General features: G+C 40.9%; 1 long non-coding RNA gene and 1 pseudogene across 1 annotated transcript; one reads left to right on the top strand and one right to left on the bottom strand.

Moving 5' to 3' along the window:
* Positions 1-10,960: 10,960 nt before the first annotated feature.
* Positions 10,961-12,826, bottom strand: LOC126589361 (galactinol synthase 2-like; annotated as a pseudogene).
* Positions 12,827-13,393: 567 nt separating this feature from the next.
* Positions 13,394-16,224, top strand: LOC126589420 (uncharacterized). The gene is made up of 5 exons (XR_007611831.1): positions 13,394-13,509; positions 13,645-13,763; positions 14,527-14,585; positions 15,407-15,774; positions 15,879-16,224. It is a non-coding gene; the product is annotated as an uncharacterized LOC126589420 (long non-coding RNA).
* Positions 16,225-18,399: the final 2,175 nt, after the last annotated feature.

Raw genomic sequence — 18,399 nt, 5'->3', positions numbered from 1 at the left:
TTCATATTTTTTACTGTTTTAGTGATTTTGATGACATCGATAATGATTTAATCTTGCTTTTGCTGCGTTATTCAAGCTTTTATGTTCGTATTCATCTTTTAAAGATCACAGGGATTACATGAAGAATTAAACACCTAAAATTACCACCAAATATTAAAAACAGACGATATGGGTTTTATTGGTGGAATTGAAAACAACCCACATATGCTTTAAATCCCAGGTGACATCTTTTGTCAAAATTCCAGTCATCATTTTTTTGTCCAAATTAAAAGTTTTATAAGATTTGAGAAATGTGGGTTGTATAGAAAAGATAGGGTGCATGTAGAAAATGTAAAGTGTATATTGAGAATGTGAGGTATGTGGATATTATGGGGAAGTATGTGTGATATATTAAGATAATTTTTCATTGAAAAAGAAAATGTAGGATGTATTTAATATGTAGAGTTTATTTAATAATTTGTGAAGTGTTAATATAATAAACCAAAAAGAATTTCGTATGTCCAAATTAAGACAACAAACAAAACCCTTCAATTTATCTTATTATATTATGTCCATTTCCTTTATAGAGTTTAAAGGAATTTTTGGGAGAAACGTCAATGGTGGGGTCCATCCAATCCTGACTTGTCGGCAGGTGCCCCGCTGAGCAATTATTAAACTGAATCATAAGTAACTACAAAGCTAGCAGACATTAATAACTTTGAGTCAAACAAAGTTTTTATAATCATAACTACAAAGCTAGCAGACATTAATAACTTTGTAGTTATGATTACACTATCAACAAAAGTCGAACAAAGTTACAACAACAACAACAAAGCCTTTTCCCACTAAGTGGGGTCGGCTATATGAATCCTAGAACGCCATTGCGCTCGGTTTTGTGTCATGTCCTCCGTTAGATCCAAGTACTCTAAGTCTTTTCTTAGAGTCTCTTCCAAAGTTTTCCTAGGTCTTCCTCTACCCCTTCGGCCCTGAACCTCTGTCCCGTAGTCACATCTTCGAACCGGAGCGTCATTCGGCCTTCTTTGCACATGTCCAAATCACCGGAGCCGATTTTCTCTCATCTTTCCTACAATTTCGGCTACTCCTACTTTACCTCGGATATCCTCATTCCCAATCTTATCCTTTCTCATGTGCCCACACATCCCACGAAGCATCCTCATCTCCGCTACACCCATTTTGTGTACGTGTTGATGCTTCACCGCCCAACATTCTGTGCCATACAACATCGCTGGCCTTATTGCCGTCCTATAAAATTTTCCCTTGAGCTTCAGTGGCCTACGACGGTCACACAACACGCCGGATGCATTCTAACACTTCATCCATCCAGCTCGTATTCTATGGTTGAGATCTCCATCTAATTCTCCGTTCTCTTACAAGATAGATCCTAGGTAGCGAAAACGGTCGCTTTTTGTGATCTTCGCTAGATTGCTCCGGTTATTAGTGTGGATAAGTATATAAATGGATAGAGATAGGAAAGCAAACACAAGATGTACGTGGTTCACCCATATTGGCTACGTCCACGGAATAGAAGAGTTCTCATTAATTGTGAAGGGTTTACACAAGTACATAGGTTCAAGCTCTCCTTTAGTGAGTACAAGTGAATGATTTAGTACAAATGACATTAAGAAATATTGTGGGAGAATGATCTCGTAATCACGAAACTTCTAAGTATCGGAGTGTGGAGTCGTCTTGACTTGCCTTATCTGTCTCATAGGTAGATGTGGCATCTTCTCTGGAAGTACTCTTCCTCCATCCAGGGGTGGTATCTTTAACTGGTGGAGATGCACAAGGTAATGTATCAATTTCACTTGAAGCTTACTTGTAGTTTCAGGCTTGGTCAAGCGCGATACAAACCATGTAGTAGGAGTCCCCCAAGTCGCCGAGCTAGGGGGTCTGTTGAAAGAGGTGACAGACAAGGTAAGCAATCAGAGCTCCGACTGATTGTTCACCTTCTCCCCATCTTGCAGCAGCATGAAGGATAAAGAGAAGAAAAATGAGAAGAGATGATATGAGATACTTTTGCTTTTGAAGAAGTAACTTTCCACAGGCTTATTCTTGAACTGAGCTGGAGGGTTTTCTGGTTTCCTCCAGAGTATAAGGCCGACTGAAGAATTTGAGGGTCAAAACAAGTCCATCAAATCTAGAGTACGTTCCACCCTGCTGATATGGGATACTTTTGCTTTTGACAGAGTAATGGATGTATCGGCACGTGTGCTGTTACGCTTGTCTCCACATGCTTCCTTGTATCCTTCGCACTTGCCCTATCTGTTCCTCAAGCAGATGCGGAATCTTCCCTGGAAACATAAGATGTTGAAGATGAGTACTCGAGAGCAATGTCAGGTAAGTAATCAGGTAAGGGGTTCCAGGCAGTCAGTTCTTGGCTGGAAGCTTGATTCCAAGTGCTGACTGATTGCTCTCTTTCTCCTTGTCTTGCAGGTAAAAACAAGGCCAAAGGAAAAGACAGGGAAAAAGCATGATATGGGATACTCTTGCTTTTAACCCTGATGATATGAGATATTCTTGCTCTAGTATAGCTTGTTTGCAGAGGTATTATCGGGGGGAAAGAAAGCTGAATATTTCGAAAGGCTTCGTTGGGAGTGCCCTCTCAGATATGATGAAGGGTTGAGCATTTTTGCAGGTCTGCCTGTCCGTTGGGGATGGAGGTTGACATATATAGGAGTCTCCCTAACAAGTAGTAATGTTATTCCTTTACCCTGCTTGGTCATAGCACGGTAGTGGGAGCTGTCAGTTTCACATGTTTTAACTCTGTCAGAGCACTTTGAAAAAGTGGTCTGTGGTATCTGGCTCTCGAGATTCGGAGAACGATGCCTCTTCGATTTTTGAGAAAGCAATCATGCTGGGGGTCTGGCTCTCGAGATTCGGAGAGCAGTGTCTCTTCGATTTTTGAGGAAGTAATCATGTTGGGAGTCTGGCTCTCGAGATTCGGAGGGCGGTGCCTCTTCGATTTTGGAGCAAGCAATCTTGTTGGGAGTGTTGTCTCGAATGTGAGTAAAGGTTGGGCATGTTTGCTAGTCTACCTTGCCACGAAGCACAAAGGTTGATACACAGGGACTTTCCAATTATCCAGCAATGGTACTGTTCCTTTACCCTCTCTTCGATTTTGAGAAAGTAGTCATGTTGGGAGTCTGGCTCTCGAGATTCGGAGGACGGTGCCTCTTCGATTTTGGAGCAAGCAATCTTGTTGGGAGTGTTTTCTCGAATGTGAGTAAAGGTTGGGCATGTTTGCTAGTCTACCTTGCCACGAAGCACAGAGGTTGACACACAGGGAGTTTCCAATTATCCAGCAGAGGTACTGTTCCTTTACCCTTGTGGGTAATAATATGGTAGCTAGACCTTCAAAATTTATGTGTCTAAACTTTGTTAGTGTTGTTTCTTTGCTATTCTTTTACCTTTCTTGGTCAGAGCGATGTAGTGGGAGCTGCAAGCTTCACGTGCTCAACTTTGGCAAAGTTATCTGTGGTACCCATGAGCTATTGTTGCGTGTGGGAAGTGGGTGATTGAACAGTAAGATTCATGTGCTTTCTACTTCACCAGAAGTCTTCGACAGAATGCCCATAATTTCTGCAAAGCTGAGTGTGCGTGTGACAGGTGCTGACAAGGCTAGAAAAGTAGGTGCCTCTTCGATTTCTGAGATCGGCCCTCGTGGTCTCTGAGCAGCCCAGCTTTGAGAAAGCGAGCGCCTCTTCGATTGATTCGAAGAACGATGCCTCATCGATTTTTGAGAAAGCAGTCACGCTGGGGGTCTGGCTCTCGAAGATTCGGGGAGCAGTGTCTCTTCGATTTTTGAGAAAGTAATCATGTTGGGAGTCTGGCTCTCGAGATTCGGAGGGCGGTGCCTCTTCGATTTTGGAGCAAGCAATCTTGTTGGGAGTGTTTTCTCGAATGTGAGTAAAGGTTGGGCATGTTTGCTAGTCTACCTTGCCACGAAGCACAGAGGTTGACACACAGGGACTTTCCAATTATCCAGCAATGGTACTGTTCCTTTACCCTCTCTTCGATTTTTAAGAAAGTAGTCATGTTGGGAGTCTGGCTCTCGAGATTCGGAGGACGATGCCTCTTCGATTTTGGAGCAAGCAATCTTATTGGGAGTGTTTTCTCGAATGTGAGTAAAGGTTGGGCATGTTTGCTAGTCTACCTTGCCACGAAGCACAGAGGTTGACACACAGGGACTGTCCAATTATCCAGCAGTGGTACTGTTCCTTTACCCTTGTGGGTAATAATATGGTAGCTAGACCTTCAAAATTTATGGGTCTAAACTTTGTTAGTGCTGTTTCTTTGCTATTCTTTTACCCTTCTTGGTCAGAGCGATGTAGTGGGAGCTGCAAGCTTCACGTGCTCAACTTTGGCAGAGAACTTTGGCAAAGTTTTCTGTGGTACCCATGAGCTATTGTTGCGTGTGGGAAGTGGGTGATTGAACAGTAAGATTCATGTGTTTTCTACTTCCCCAGAAGTCTTCGACAGAATGCCCATAATTTCCGCAAAGCTGAGTGTGCGTGTGACAGGTGCTGACAAGGCTGGAAAAGTAGGTGCCTCTTCGATTTCTGAGATCGGCCCTCGTGGTCTCTGGGGAGCCCAGCTTTTGAGAAAGCGAACGCCTCTTCAATTTCTGAGACTAGCCTTCGTGGTCTTTGAGCAGCCCAACTTTTGAGAAAGCAAACGCCTCTTAGATTTCTGAGATCAACCCTCGTGATCTCTAAGCAGCCCAGCTTTTGAGAAAGCAAACGCCTCTTCGATTTCTGAGCAGGCGCCTCTTCGATTTCTGAAGCTCCGTCGAGTGCAGATTTTTATAAGGGCTGGCATTAAGTTCCAAAGCACACTTGAATCTCCACCAGTAGAAGCTTCATTCTTGCACTTCTAAGATCTTGATTTGTCCGACCTCTTCTCTCTTCAACACCTTTGAAAATGTCTGGCCCCTCCGACCGTCGTTTTGACTTGAACCTTGTTGAAGAGGCAGCCCCGCCTTCTCCAGACAACATATGGCGCCCATCCTTCGTCTCCCCTACTGGTCCTCTTACCGTTGGGGATTCCGTGATGAAGAATGATATGACCGCTGCGGTGGTGGCCAGGAACCTTCTCACTCCCAAAGATAACAGACTACTTTCCAAACGGTCTGATGAGTTAGCTGTTAAGGATTCGCTGGCTCTCAGTGTTCAGTGTGCAGGTTCTGTGTCTAATATGGCCCAACGCCTATTTGCTCGAACCCGCCAAGTTGAATCATTGGCGGCTGAAGTGATGAGTCTCAAACAGGATATTAGAGGGCTCAAGCATGAGAATAAACAGTTGCACCGGCTCGCACATGACTATGCTACAAACATGAAGAGGAAGCTTGACCAGATGAAGGAAACTGATGGTCAGGTTTTACTTGATCATCAGAGATTTGTAGGTTTGTTCCAAAGGCATTTATTGCCTTCATCTTCTGGGGCTGTACCGCGTAATGAAGCTCCAAATGATCAACCTCTGATGCCTCCTCCTTCTAGGGTTCTGTCCAGTACTGAGGCTCCAAATGATCCCCCTCCGGTGCCTTCTCTTTCTGGGGCTCTACCGACTGCTAAGACTTCTCCTAAGCAACCTTTGTGAAGGCTCCCTCTTGTGTGTTTATTTTGACTCTTGTATATGTACATATTTGTAGCTTATCGGGGATATCAATAAATAAGCTTTCCTTCATTTCAACGTATTGTGTTAAATACACCAAAGCCTTCTTCGCTAAGTTCTTTGAATTTTCTTTTGTTGAAGCTTGTATGTTGAAGCTTTCTGAGTGGAGCATGTAGGTTGGGGTAGTGTTCCCTTAATTTTCCGAGTGAGGAAAACTTCTCGGTTGGAGACTTGGAAAATCCAAGTCACTGAGTGGGATCGGCTATATGAATCTTAGAACGCCATTGTGCTCGATCCTGTGTCATGTCCTTCGTTAGATCCAAGTACTCTAAGTCTTTTCTTAGAGTCTCTTCCAAAGTTTTCCTAGGTCTTCCTCTACCCCTTCGGCCCTGAACCTCTGTCCCATCGTCGCATCTTCTAATCGGAGTGTCAGTAGGCCTTCTTTGCACATGTCCAAACCACCGTAACCGATTTTCTCTCATCTTTCCTTCAATTTCGGCTACTCCTACTTTACCCCGGATATCCTCATTCCTAATCTTATCCTTTCTTGTGTGCCCACACATCCAACGAAGCATCCTCATCTCCGCTACACCCATTTTGTGTACGTGTTGATGTTTCACCGCCCAACATTCTGTGCCATACAGCATCGCCGGCCTTATTGCCGTCCTATAAAATTTTCCCTTGAGCTTCAGTGGCATACGGCGGTCACATAACACGCCGGATGCACTCTTCCACTTCATCCATCCAGCTTGTATTCTATGGTTGAGATCTCCATCTAATTCTCCGTTCTTTTGCAAGATAGATCCTAGGTAACGAAAACGGTCGCTCTTTGGTATTTCTTGATCTCCGATCCTCACCCCTAACTCGTTTTGGCCTCCATTTGCACTGAACTTGCACTCCATATATTCTGTCTTTGATCGGCTTAGGCGAAGACCTTTAGATTCCAACACTTCTCTCCAAAGGTTAAGCTTTGCATTTACCCCTTCCTGAGTTTCATCTATCAACACTATATCGTCTGCGAAAAGCATACACCAAGGAATATCATCTTGAATATGTCTTGTTAACTCATCCATTACCAACGCAAAAAGGTAAGGACTTAAGGATGAGCCTTGATGTAATCCTACAGTTATGGGAAAGCTTTCGGTTTGTCCTTCATGAGTTCTTACGGCAGTCTTTGCTCCTTCATACATATCCTTTATAGCTTGGATATATGCTACTCGTACTCCTTTCTTCTCTAAAATCCTCCAAAGAATGTCTCTTGGGACCCTATCATACGCTTTTTCCAAATCTATAAAGACCATGTGTAAATCTTTTTTCCCATCTCTATACCTTTCCATCAATCTTCGTAAGAGATAGATTGCCTCCATGGTTGAGCGCCCTGGCATGAACCCGAATTGGTTGTCCGAAACCCGTGTCTCTTGCCTCAATCTATGCTCAATGACTCTCTCCCAGAGCTTCATTGTATGACTCATTAGCTTAATACCCCTATAGTTCATGCAATTTTGTACGTCGCCCTTATTCTTGTAGATAGGCACCAAAGTGCTCGTTCGCCACTCATTTGGCATCTTCTTCGTTTTCAAAATCCTATTGAAAAGGTCAGTGAGCCATGTTATACCTGTCTCTCCCAAAAGTTTCCATACTTCGATTGGTATATCGTCTGGGCCTATTGCTTTTTTATGCTTCATCTTCTTCAAAGCTACAACCACTTCTTCCTTCCGGATTCGACGATAAAAAGAGTAGTTTCTACACTCTTCTGAGTTACTCAACTCCCCTAAAGAAGCACTCATTTCATGTCCTTCATTGAAAAGATTATGAAAATAACCTCTCCATCTGTCTTTAACCGCGTTCTTAATAGTTACAAACAGGAAAATTTTGTAAAAATTATAATAATTGTAAGAGCAACTACAACGGGCATGCTAGCCCGATGGACAGGCGACTTCCAAGACCTAATAGCCCCAGCAACAATCTCCAGCCCATGCGGTCTTGTGGGGAGGGGGGCCCGAGCGAGAGGCCCGACTCGAATTGATGGCCCTAGAGCCTGAGGCCTATGTGGTGCATGGTTGACGTTAGCCATGATATAAAATTAATATAAAATATAAAAAATGTAAAAAAATAATAAAAAATAATAAAAAAATCCGAAAAAAAAATTAAAAATGAATAAAAATTTGATTTAATTTTTCTATAAATATGTTATCATTATCTTCCAACTTACACCAAAATTTTATATTTTCTCAAATACTTTGAGCTGTAATTTCTTATTTAATGACACGTGGTACAACGAGACCTATTAAAAATCCTATCTGAAATTACAAATAAAATTATTTTTTATTATTTTATAAAATAAAAAATATTAATATTTTATTGCATATTGTCATGACTATTCAATTTAGGGTGGAGATGCAAAAGGCAGTTACTGTTCATTAAAGATAGTTACTGTTCACTGGAGGCTATTCAATAGTGAGTTGCTCTAGGGAACCTTTGCAACGTTGGAGTTGCTTTAACCGTTGGATCATCCAATGACCCTTGTGTGTTGGTCAGGAGGTTCCTGAGCCCAAGCTCAGGAGAGGATCCAATTCCTAAACTTTGTGGGGCCATCATCACTCTCTGATGATGAAAATTAGGTAGCAGACATTAATAACTTTGATCAAACAAAGTTTTTATAATCATAACCCCAAAGTTAATCACAAATGGATAAGATTTTGATGATTAAAGGTTATGATTCAGGTTAATGGTTGTGGACTCATCATGCATTACACGATCATCAAAATCCATTCCATTCAATCTTGACTTGTATACCCATCAGAGAGTGATGTCTCTTTGTCATTTCGTTGTTGTTATAGATGAATGAAAACTTAATCACGAAGTATAAATATATTAGAGTGTATATATATAGGAAGCTTCTTGAATATAATTATATCTTTTCTTGAATATAATTATAGCTTTTTGTAGAACCGTATTGGCTCTTTTTTTATCACTACATGCCTACCAAAATTCGATGAAATGCGAATTTACATATTATTTTGTCTAGTACATACTGCACACTGTGCACACTATTCTTATTTCCTATGTCCAAATTAAGACAACAAAACCCTTCAATTTCTCTTATTATATCATGTCCATTTCCTTTAGTTTAAAGCCTACCTCGTCTAATAAGAATTTTTGGATGTGTCACGTGTAATGCGTGATGGGTCCACAAGATTCCTTATAACACTTCTACAAGAGTACTGCATCATGTGGCCTTAAGGGTGCGTTTGGTACGCAGACGGAACGGAACGGAACGGGACGGGACGGGACGGAACGGGACGGGACGGGACGGAACGAATGTGTAATTTTTGAAAAATACATGGGGTATATTTGTCTTAAAATGGTAAAACATTGCGTTCCACAAACGTGGAACAAACCCGTTCCAGGGGGGGAGGTGGAACGCAAAAACACTCAAAATCTGTCCCGTGGAACAGCCCGTTCCACCCATTTTTGGCGCACCAAACGCGGGACGGAACGCCTCGTCCTGTTCCGTCCCGTCCCGTCCCACGTACCAAACGCACCCTTAAAGAACCTCAGTCACCACTCCACTCCCTGCGATATCCTCCTTTATCATCTTGTTTCACAGCTTTCAAAATTAATACGTTGTAATCTAAAAAAATAAAATAAAGTAAATAAAAAGTTATGTACACAAATAATTCAGATATGATAAACACAAATTATTTAAAACAATTTTTGTAACAGCGCTAATTTTTTTATAGAATTTTACCATTTGTAAAGATGAGGATAAAAATATTTAAAAATACATGCAAAAGAACAAGATAATTGTTGTATAAACAGTTCAAGTAATGTCGTTTCCAAAACCTTGTTTCAAATAATTAGTTAAGAATTAGTTTAAATACAATTATCTTGTTTCAAATAATTAGATGATTCAATCTCCGTAGAAATGATATTGCTTGAGCCATTTATACTACAATTATCTTGTTCTCTTGTAAATATTTTTAAATATTTTTATCTCTACTTTTACAGTTGGTAAAAATCCTATGAAGCAACAGAGACTAAGGGTCAGTATAATAAATACATCCGAGAGACCATTGCAGCGAAGTGCAGATACATTGTCACGGTTAAATTAAATTTAGGTGAATGAGCTTTGAGATTTGCCACCAGCTACACAACGAAAGTTAAAACTTTGACAGTTTGCTTTAAGATCTCACAACACTTTTGTTCCGTTCATGTGACCTAGAATTTGAGTTATTCATGAACTTTAAGAGCACTTTCAATAGAGGTCTTTAAATAGGGAATCTTACCATCACTTTTGAGGCTCATTTAGAGACTTAAAAGAGAATTTTTGTTCCTAGAGGAATATTCTTCAATGGGAGAGTTCATATTTTTAAGATTTTATGCCATAATTTGATGAGGTGCAAATTTTCTATTTGTGTTATTTTTTTTAATTAATTTAACATTATGTTGTCTTAAAATATTTTTGTGAATATTTTTGTAATAAAAAAAGTTCAAATTCGTACACGAAATGAAAAAAACATTAATTCAATACTGTAAAGTGCATGAATTTGCTAGAGAATTCTATCAAGAAGTGGTCGGTGCATGCCCATTAGGGCGGGCCAACTATCAAAAAAGGCCACAAAGTTTCAAGTTTAGGAGCTAGTTGATTTCATTATTTTTCAATTAAAGAATATTTGGGTATCTTTTTTATGTAACCAACTGAAGGTGAATAAAGCAATTTGATGATATGATTAACATGAGTTTTCCCAAGTCATATGTACGTGGCACGACGATGACAACATATTTCTTGATATTTTACATTTTCCAGTAGGCAGGCAGCTGGAGGTTGCTTTTTGTGAAGTTTCATCAGGAGAATTCTATTGTAAAAGATAAAACTTAGTTCACATTGTCTTTTTCAGCTTGTTATTCTGTTTTGATTTGATAGTTACAGTGCTCAACCTCCAAAAGATTCTTTTTATTCTGATTTACAACTAAACGCGACAAGTTCCAATGAGGCTTATTTAGAAGGAAGTTCCAACGAAAAATCTATGGTACTGTTTATTTTAATGAAAAATCTTATTTTTATATTAAAAAGTCAATCATAATACTATTTATTTTACCTTTTATTTTGTCTTTATCGTTAAAACTTAAAATTTTCAAGTCCATTTCATTAGTTTTTCTCATTTTCAATACATATTATATGTACAATAGTGAGTTAAATCTCCAAATAAACTAATTATAATAATTTAATGTAACTGTTATATATGGACAAAGTGCAAGCATAATAAATATAACTTTATTCCAACGTTTGATGAAATAAAAGCACTCCTTAACTATAGAAATCAAACGAAAAACCAGAACATGGGAACTTAAAAGCATATATCTTCAAGCTTCAAACATAGGCCCTAATAATCAAGCAGCAGATGGGGCGGAGATGAATTTGGCAGCGCCAGTCTCGGAAAATGCCGCTTCAGATGGTTCCAGGTTAGCTTGGTCTGAGCCATTTTCAGCCTCAGCTGAAGTCAGAGTCTTCTTGTAGTCCAAAGAGTCATCATTGTATATCTCCCACCATTTGTTCACAAGCATCTTAACATCCTCCCTCTCCATGTTCTCTTCCCTCCCAGTGTAACTCCATGGCTTAGACGCCTGAACCAAAAATATAAGTGTCACACTTTCAAATTAGTTGATTAAAAAGAACGGACGTGCATCAGTATTAAAGAACTCATTAAAGGTTGTAACGAGAACTCACGATAGCACAAAAGTTAACAACTTTGACCCTGTCAAGCTCAACGGCCTCTGCGTGACGCCAGAGCATGGGCACCATAAGGTTGTAATGTGGAGCCAGGGCCACCAACTTGTCCTTGAAAAGCTCGTTCGGAAGATCCTGCCGAAAAACAAGCACAAAACTGCAACGTCAGATTTTATTACCCAATTGAGCAAATACAAACAAACAATGATTCAATAAAACTTATATATAGAAAATAAAATAATATGGAATTGAGATAAAATTACCTGCTCTGCAAAAGCGGTGGTAGAAGTCTGGAGGGTTTTGACGAGGTCACGGTAGGTCGCCAAGCTGGGCTCAAAGACAAACATGCCAGCATTGAAGTAAAGAGGAGGCTTGGGGCCAATGTGGGGTCCCACTGAGCCTTGTTGGGCCACTGCTGGCAGTTCCCAATCTTGTACTGTGGGCTGTGGCTCCCAGACTTCTCACATAAGCAGTCCAGCGCCGCATAGAAGTAGGAGTCAGGGTAATCAAACATGTGATCAATGTTCTTAAAGGGTGCGTTTGGTACGTGGGACGGGACGGGACGGAACGGGACGAGGCGTTCCGTCCCGCGTTTGGTGCACCAAAAATGAGTGGAACGGGCTGTTCCACGGGACAGATTTTGGGTGTTTTTGCGTCCCACCTCCCCCCCTGGAACGGGTTTGTTCCACGTCTGTGGAACGCAATGTTTTACCATTTTAAGACAAATATACCCCATGTCTTTTTCAAAAATTACACCTTCATTCCGTCCCGTTCCGTTCCGTCCCGTCCCGTTCCGTCCCGTCCCGTCCCGTCCCGTCCCGTTCCGTTCCGTCTGCGTACCAAACGCACCCAAAGACTTGGACGTTTCCGTCCAAGTAGATCATTTTGTCATACTCCTCAAACTGCAAATTTCAATCAAAAGGTAGGGGTCAAATCACATGCAAAAACAACCTACTAACAATTAATAAAATAAATAAATAAATAAACGTTTACCTCCCAAATGCGAAGCTTGGAGTAATTTGTGCCATATGAGGCCCTGAACACAGGCTGAATCTCTTTCACTATGCAGCCATGGGAGGCCAGAAGCTTGCGATACTCTTCAGACACATCCGGCAAGACAGCCACAACCAGGGGGTACTTGCTCATCACTTTCTTCAAGCCCTTGGCCAACCCATCCACACCGAACACGGCCTCGTCATAGTTTCCAGCCAACATGGTCACATAGGCCCTCCCGGGTTCACTGTCTGCCGAGAACGCACCTTGAGGTTTCCTAATAACGCAACACAGCAGACAGAGAGTTAGTCAAGTTACACCAAGAGCCTTCGGAGAAGAAGTGAAAGCTCCAGGATAATAATCGTTGACCAAAATAAAAACAAGAAAAGAAGAGCAAGAGCAATTCACTTACTGGTCAGGGATGATGATGGGGATCCCCTTGAGACTGCTGGCACCCCGACCATCTATCAGAGATCGGAGATCGGAGCTCATCGTGGTCTCTGAGTTTGGAATCGGCGCTCGACATCTTTTGTAGATTTGTAGAGGGAAAAGGGATTCGGACGTCTCGAGCTCAAGGCTTTTGTGGGCTGATGGAGTAGGACTGTGGGTGAGGGTGGGGGTATTTATAAGCCTAAGCACAGTGCAATGATGGGTGCACCGTATCATACACCCTAGAGAAAGCAGATACATCCAAAACCCATACATCCGAAAACTTCAACGAATTACAAGTGCTTGTGCCGAAAACTTCAACGAATTACAAGTGCTTGTGCAAGCCGATACATCCAAAACCCATACATCCGAAAACTTCAACCAATGAGAACGGTGCACCGTATCATACACCCTAGAGAAAGCATATACATCCGGGATTTTTATATCTGGGACGTGAATTGACGTAATTACCCTTGGCAGGCCTTAAGGTACGTGTGTGTGACATTATTTGAATTAATTTTGTAAGTTTTGGGATTAAACTTTTGGAATTTGAATTTTTGTGGTTAGGGATTTGGATGGATGGTGAGGATTGTGTTGGGCCACACAATCACACACACACGCACTCCCTGTCTTCTCTCCCTCTCGTAGCACTCTCTGTCTCTCTCCCTCGACCTCACACACACACACCCAATGTGTACGGCACACACCCAAACCCTCCAAAAACTCGACGGATCGAGGCAACCAAGGTATGCATCTTCATCCTTTCGACGTTCTGAATTCATTGGTACTAGTTTTAGGAAGTGAAACCCTCAAAATCATGTGAAACCCGAACCTCCATTTTTGAGTTACTGTTCATGCACACGTAAAATGTTGTGTTTCAGGGAATTCTAAGCTTATAGTGAGCTTAGTGAGGTCCTAAGGAAGCTCGACGTTCGTTTGGAAGTTTTGGACGTCGGGATCGTCGAGTTCAACGTTGGCCGGTTTTGCTTGAATTTTTCCGGTGAGATTTAGTTGTTTTTAGAGCCTTAAAGTAGTGTATTGTGATTCGACATGTTTGGGGCTTCAATTTGATATATTATACGAAGAAAATGGGTGAAAAACGAAGGAGAATAGGGCATTTGAAGTTTGGCCGGAAACCGGCCACCGGGAAAAAACCAGTCCGGCGACTGGCTGAGGAAGATGATGCGCGTGGGGGCGCGTGTCCCCGTGCTTGCCCTGGCGCGTGGGGGCGCGTGCCACATCAAAAAATTAATCTAAAAATATGTCGACTTTCGTGACGTCGAGTAGATCACTGTGGTATATTCATATACTCAAATTGAGCACCTTAGGAGAAAGTTATTACGATTATTGGTTAGGTGCTTTAAATAACGTTTTATAGTTTTCGCATTTAGGTGAAAATGTGAATTGACGATCCGACCGTTGGATTGTCACCAAACTTTGATGCGTTTTAATACGTAATATTTGAGAATTATAGGAACTTACGGATTGAGAATCCGATTTACGGATCTTCCGGAATTGGAGTTATAAGTCCATAATATAAAATGTTAACCGTCACTTAGTTTTGAAAATTGACGGAGATCCGACCGTTGGATGGTAATGAAATTTTAGGATGTTATCCTAGAGATATATTGTGGACCTCTGGAAGTTATGGATTTAAAATCTGAGTGGCGGATCTTCCGAATCGAACTACGTAGTGTCGTATTTTATATAAGTTATATATTCTATCGATATGATTCTGAGGTTGGATTTGATTACTGTTCTAGGCGGCGATCGTCATGACGCCTTGGCGTATTGTGCTAGGGAGTTGTAGGGCGAACTCCAGGTGAGTGGGCAGTATTTTCTATTTATACCTATATACTATGAATTTTCCCAGAAATTGAGTTTTAATGAAAGTGTGTTTACAAAATGCCATGCATGCATGATATGAATGACATGAGATATATGAATTGATAATTGATGCATATATATATGTGAATTGACGCGGTGGACGCACATGTGAGTTTTATTATTATTCAAATGAATTATTTTATATGAAATGCATTGAAAGCTCATAACCTGCCCCTAGGTGTTAGTGCTTATATTAGTATTCACCACACCGCACGCTCGCCTTGGATCCAAGTAGGTGGATGTCGTACAGACCATGTGAGGGTTCCGACATGCCAGTCGTACAGACCATTAGAGGGGTTCCGACTGGTGGGTGACCTTAGATATGCGCGCTGATGATTGATGTGAGAAGCACTAGAGCGTATTTATACACCTGTCATCGTACAGACTACCTTATGTAGTTCCGAGTGACGTGCAGAGTTAGACCGTACAGGTCACCGAGGTGACTCCGGTTGGATTGGATGTTGAGCTTTAGAATCAGCCGTACAGGACCACTTCAGGGTCTCCGGTTGATTTATTTTCACCTGATTTATATTGATGCATCTATATTATGTTTTTGGACACTTGGCATGGCATATTTTTCTGAAAAGTGTTAAAGGATAGTGATTTGAGATATTTGCTTATATATATGTTTATATATACTATTTTCTGAAAAAGTATACAGGTTTTACGGAGAGGGGTTAGAATTATTTTTGGCGAAATGTTTTTGAAAAGCTTTGGTTTTACTGACCCACTCAATTTTGTTTTTCGCCCCTCCAGGTTTAAGTTAGCAGAGCTTTGGTGGCCACGAGGAACCTAACGGCGTTCTGACAGAATTCACAAAAGTAGGACTCACCCTCGGGGGTTTCCATTTAGTAATTGTATTTTTAGAGCTTCCGAACTGTGTAAATGGTTACGTCACTCTCACGTGACGGCCAGCACGCCCTCCTTCGGGACGAGGTGTGTCACCATACTATCATCTCTGATTCTCCAGCCTTCCTTCACCACACAGCCACGCCACTACTCTCTCTTACAATCTCTCTCTCTCTCTCTCTCTCTCTCGGGATTCTCTCTCGTACCATTTTCTCTCACAGACAGAACTCTCGAGTCTCGATCCAGCACCGAGTCTCACTTTCACCCCAAATTAGGTAATTAATTCCTTTTGAAATTTAATTTAGGGTTTGGAAGTAATTTTGTTTCTAGAGTTCACTTCTTTTCACAACAATATTGAATATTCCCTTACTGGTTTCAGAAGAGCGAAAGGCTATTCAGTTTTGGGATCGTCTGCGGAAGCTGTACTAACGTATGGTGAGGTGTCAACATATCTCTGCCTTCTACTTCTTCAAATTTTTATTTGTTGGTATTTCTCTGTTTTTGCTAATGTAAACTTGATTTTTGGCACTGAATTGGAAGATGGTACAAACCCATTTGATATTTCGAACTGAATCCGAGTTTTTTGAGTGTTAGGGTTTATGAATTTGAAATTTATGGGTGTATCCCAATAGTTTTGGGACTGTATGCAGTAGTGGATTAGTGTGAAATTGTACTTGTTTGCTGGTTTTCTTTTGGGAAAAAAAAATATAATTGTCTTAGTATGATGGATTTAATGCATGTAGCTGGAACACAAACTTTGACTTGAAGAACTCCAATGAAGCAATGCTTGATTTAAGAAATATAGCTAATCAATTAAGCTAGGCTAAAACATTGGTGCTTTTGCAATGGCAATGGCTTTGTCTGTACGTATGCTTTTGTTCTCCTCTTTGTTTTTGCTACCAATTTCTGTGTTTTCCCAAAATAATGGAAGAGTAGCAGTTAGGAATTCCCAATTTCGGGATTCTTGAAAATTGGGTTTGGGATTGGTATTGAAATTGGAAATCCCGAAAATTTCGGTTTAGGAATCGAGACAAGGGTTTCGGTTTGGTATCTCATACCGAACCAGCCATACTAAAATCTGATTCCACAAAGACCACCTCAACTAATAAGGTCACTTAATTTCAAATTAAAATAATGCAACGGTAAAGTTTTGTTCAAATAGAGAAGCAACGTGTTCAATTTCTCCTTTCCAAAGTCTAAGATTCAGAAGGATAAAACGGCAAGCCTTATTCAATTGGTTGTTTGTTGTGATAACAAAATCAAATTTTTAGAGCATCTCCAAATGAGATGTTAAAAAGTTTATATGAGTAACAACGGTGTTAGGGGACTTTTATGTCGAGGTGGACTTGGACTTTGAGAACATCTTTTCGTCTCCCTTGATTTAGATTTGTACTAAGTCCCGGAATATCACGAAAGAGTTAGCTTGTCTAAGGAAATATCCCAGTGAGATCAATGACTCGAAGATAGCATGATCGAACAAAATAATGACTTGCTCAAGTGAAGCATGGTGTGAAAGCTAGAAGATCACTGGTTTAACATGAGAGAGAAAGGGTTTGCATGGTTGCATGACATAGAAGATCACTGGCTTAACATGAGAAAGAAAGGGTTTTGCTTGGTTGCATGACAATCTTGGCTAGATGATTTGGGCTTTCCTAGGGCGATGACAAGGCTATTAATGGTTGGGATTTTCAGTGGAAGGCTGTGGGAAATACTAAGGTTGCATGGATGATGATTCTTGAGGCTTCAAGGATGTTTATGGGCTAATGAGGTTCTTTGGATTTGTTTCCTAGGTGGTGTTTCTTGGTTGTGTCTCTTTCCCCTTGCTTAATGGCTTATCCTCCATTTTTTAAGTGCAGGGTTCTTTTCTAGGCTTCAAAGGGTATGGGCTTGGATCTTTGGGCCCCAAGCAGCCTAAAGTCTTATATAACCCTAATTTCGCATAGGCCAACAACCTTTCGTAACCATCCATCCCATAATTCACTTGACAAGCCCCAAACATGTGACTTGGGCTTAGCATGAATAATGACTAGCATGAAGAAGCTTAGCGTGATGAATAGGCATGAGCATGACGTGATTTGTATATATATATATATATATATATATATATATATATATATATATATATATATATATATATATATATCCAACTTAATTACAATGGTGTGACATGTTAGTAAATATATTTCCATCTCGATCCCGCACCTTGGCATGTGTTTGGACTTGAATGAAGGCTTGCATGTCAATTGGGCCTTGAGACTTGGTTGGGTTTGTGTGTGACATTTTCGGTCCTCAACATTAGCCCTCTTGATTATTTGGGCTATGAGAAACTTTGAGTGGGCTAAATAATCAATCACAGGCCCAAGGGATTCCCTTTGAACGTGACCTCTTGATGAGACTTTTCATTTCCTGCGTGGCAGCTGATAACTCCTTGTCGTTGTGCTCCCTCACTTCCCGTGCATGTCCAATCACACAGAGAAACTCTAGGTTTCCCCCGCCTCCACTTGGTAACAGTCATAAAATGTTCTTCTACCAAGGACAAGTATATAATTTGTCCTTCCTCCTCCTTCTTCTCCTTTAATCCTTATTCCTTCTTCAAATTTTTCATAACTGCGTTTTCTTTCAAATTCCTCTCTGCCTATTTTCTGTGTTGAGTCGTGCCATTCTGTTCGTGCTCATCCGTGCTTTGTGACAAGACTTTCCTCAAGTAAGGAAGTTTTTCCCTTGAATTTTTTTTTTTGAAATTTTCCTCTTGTTTTTGTTTTGTCGGTTTGCTTGGTGATGAAATTAGGCATGCTTCTCTTCTTTTTGATTGTGCGTTCCAAAGATTTTGGGGTTTTAGCATGGGCACTGACTTGTGGTATTTATGGTTTGACACTTGCTTCTCATAGGTGTGTCATGGT

The sequence above is a fragment of the Malus sylvestris genome, chromosome 11 (assembly GCF_916048215.2).
Source record: "Malus sylvestris chromosome 11, drMalSylv7.2, whole genome shotgun sequence".
Classification (NCBI taxonomy): domain Eukaryota; kingdom Viridiplantae; phylum Streptophyta; class Magnoliopsida; order Rosales; family Rosaceae; genus Malus; species Malus sylvestris.
The sequence above is the reverse complement of the archived record's forward strand: the minus strand, read 5'-3'. Positions and strand labels throughout refer to the sequence as shown.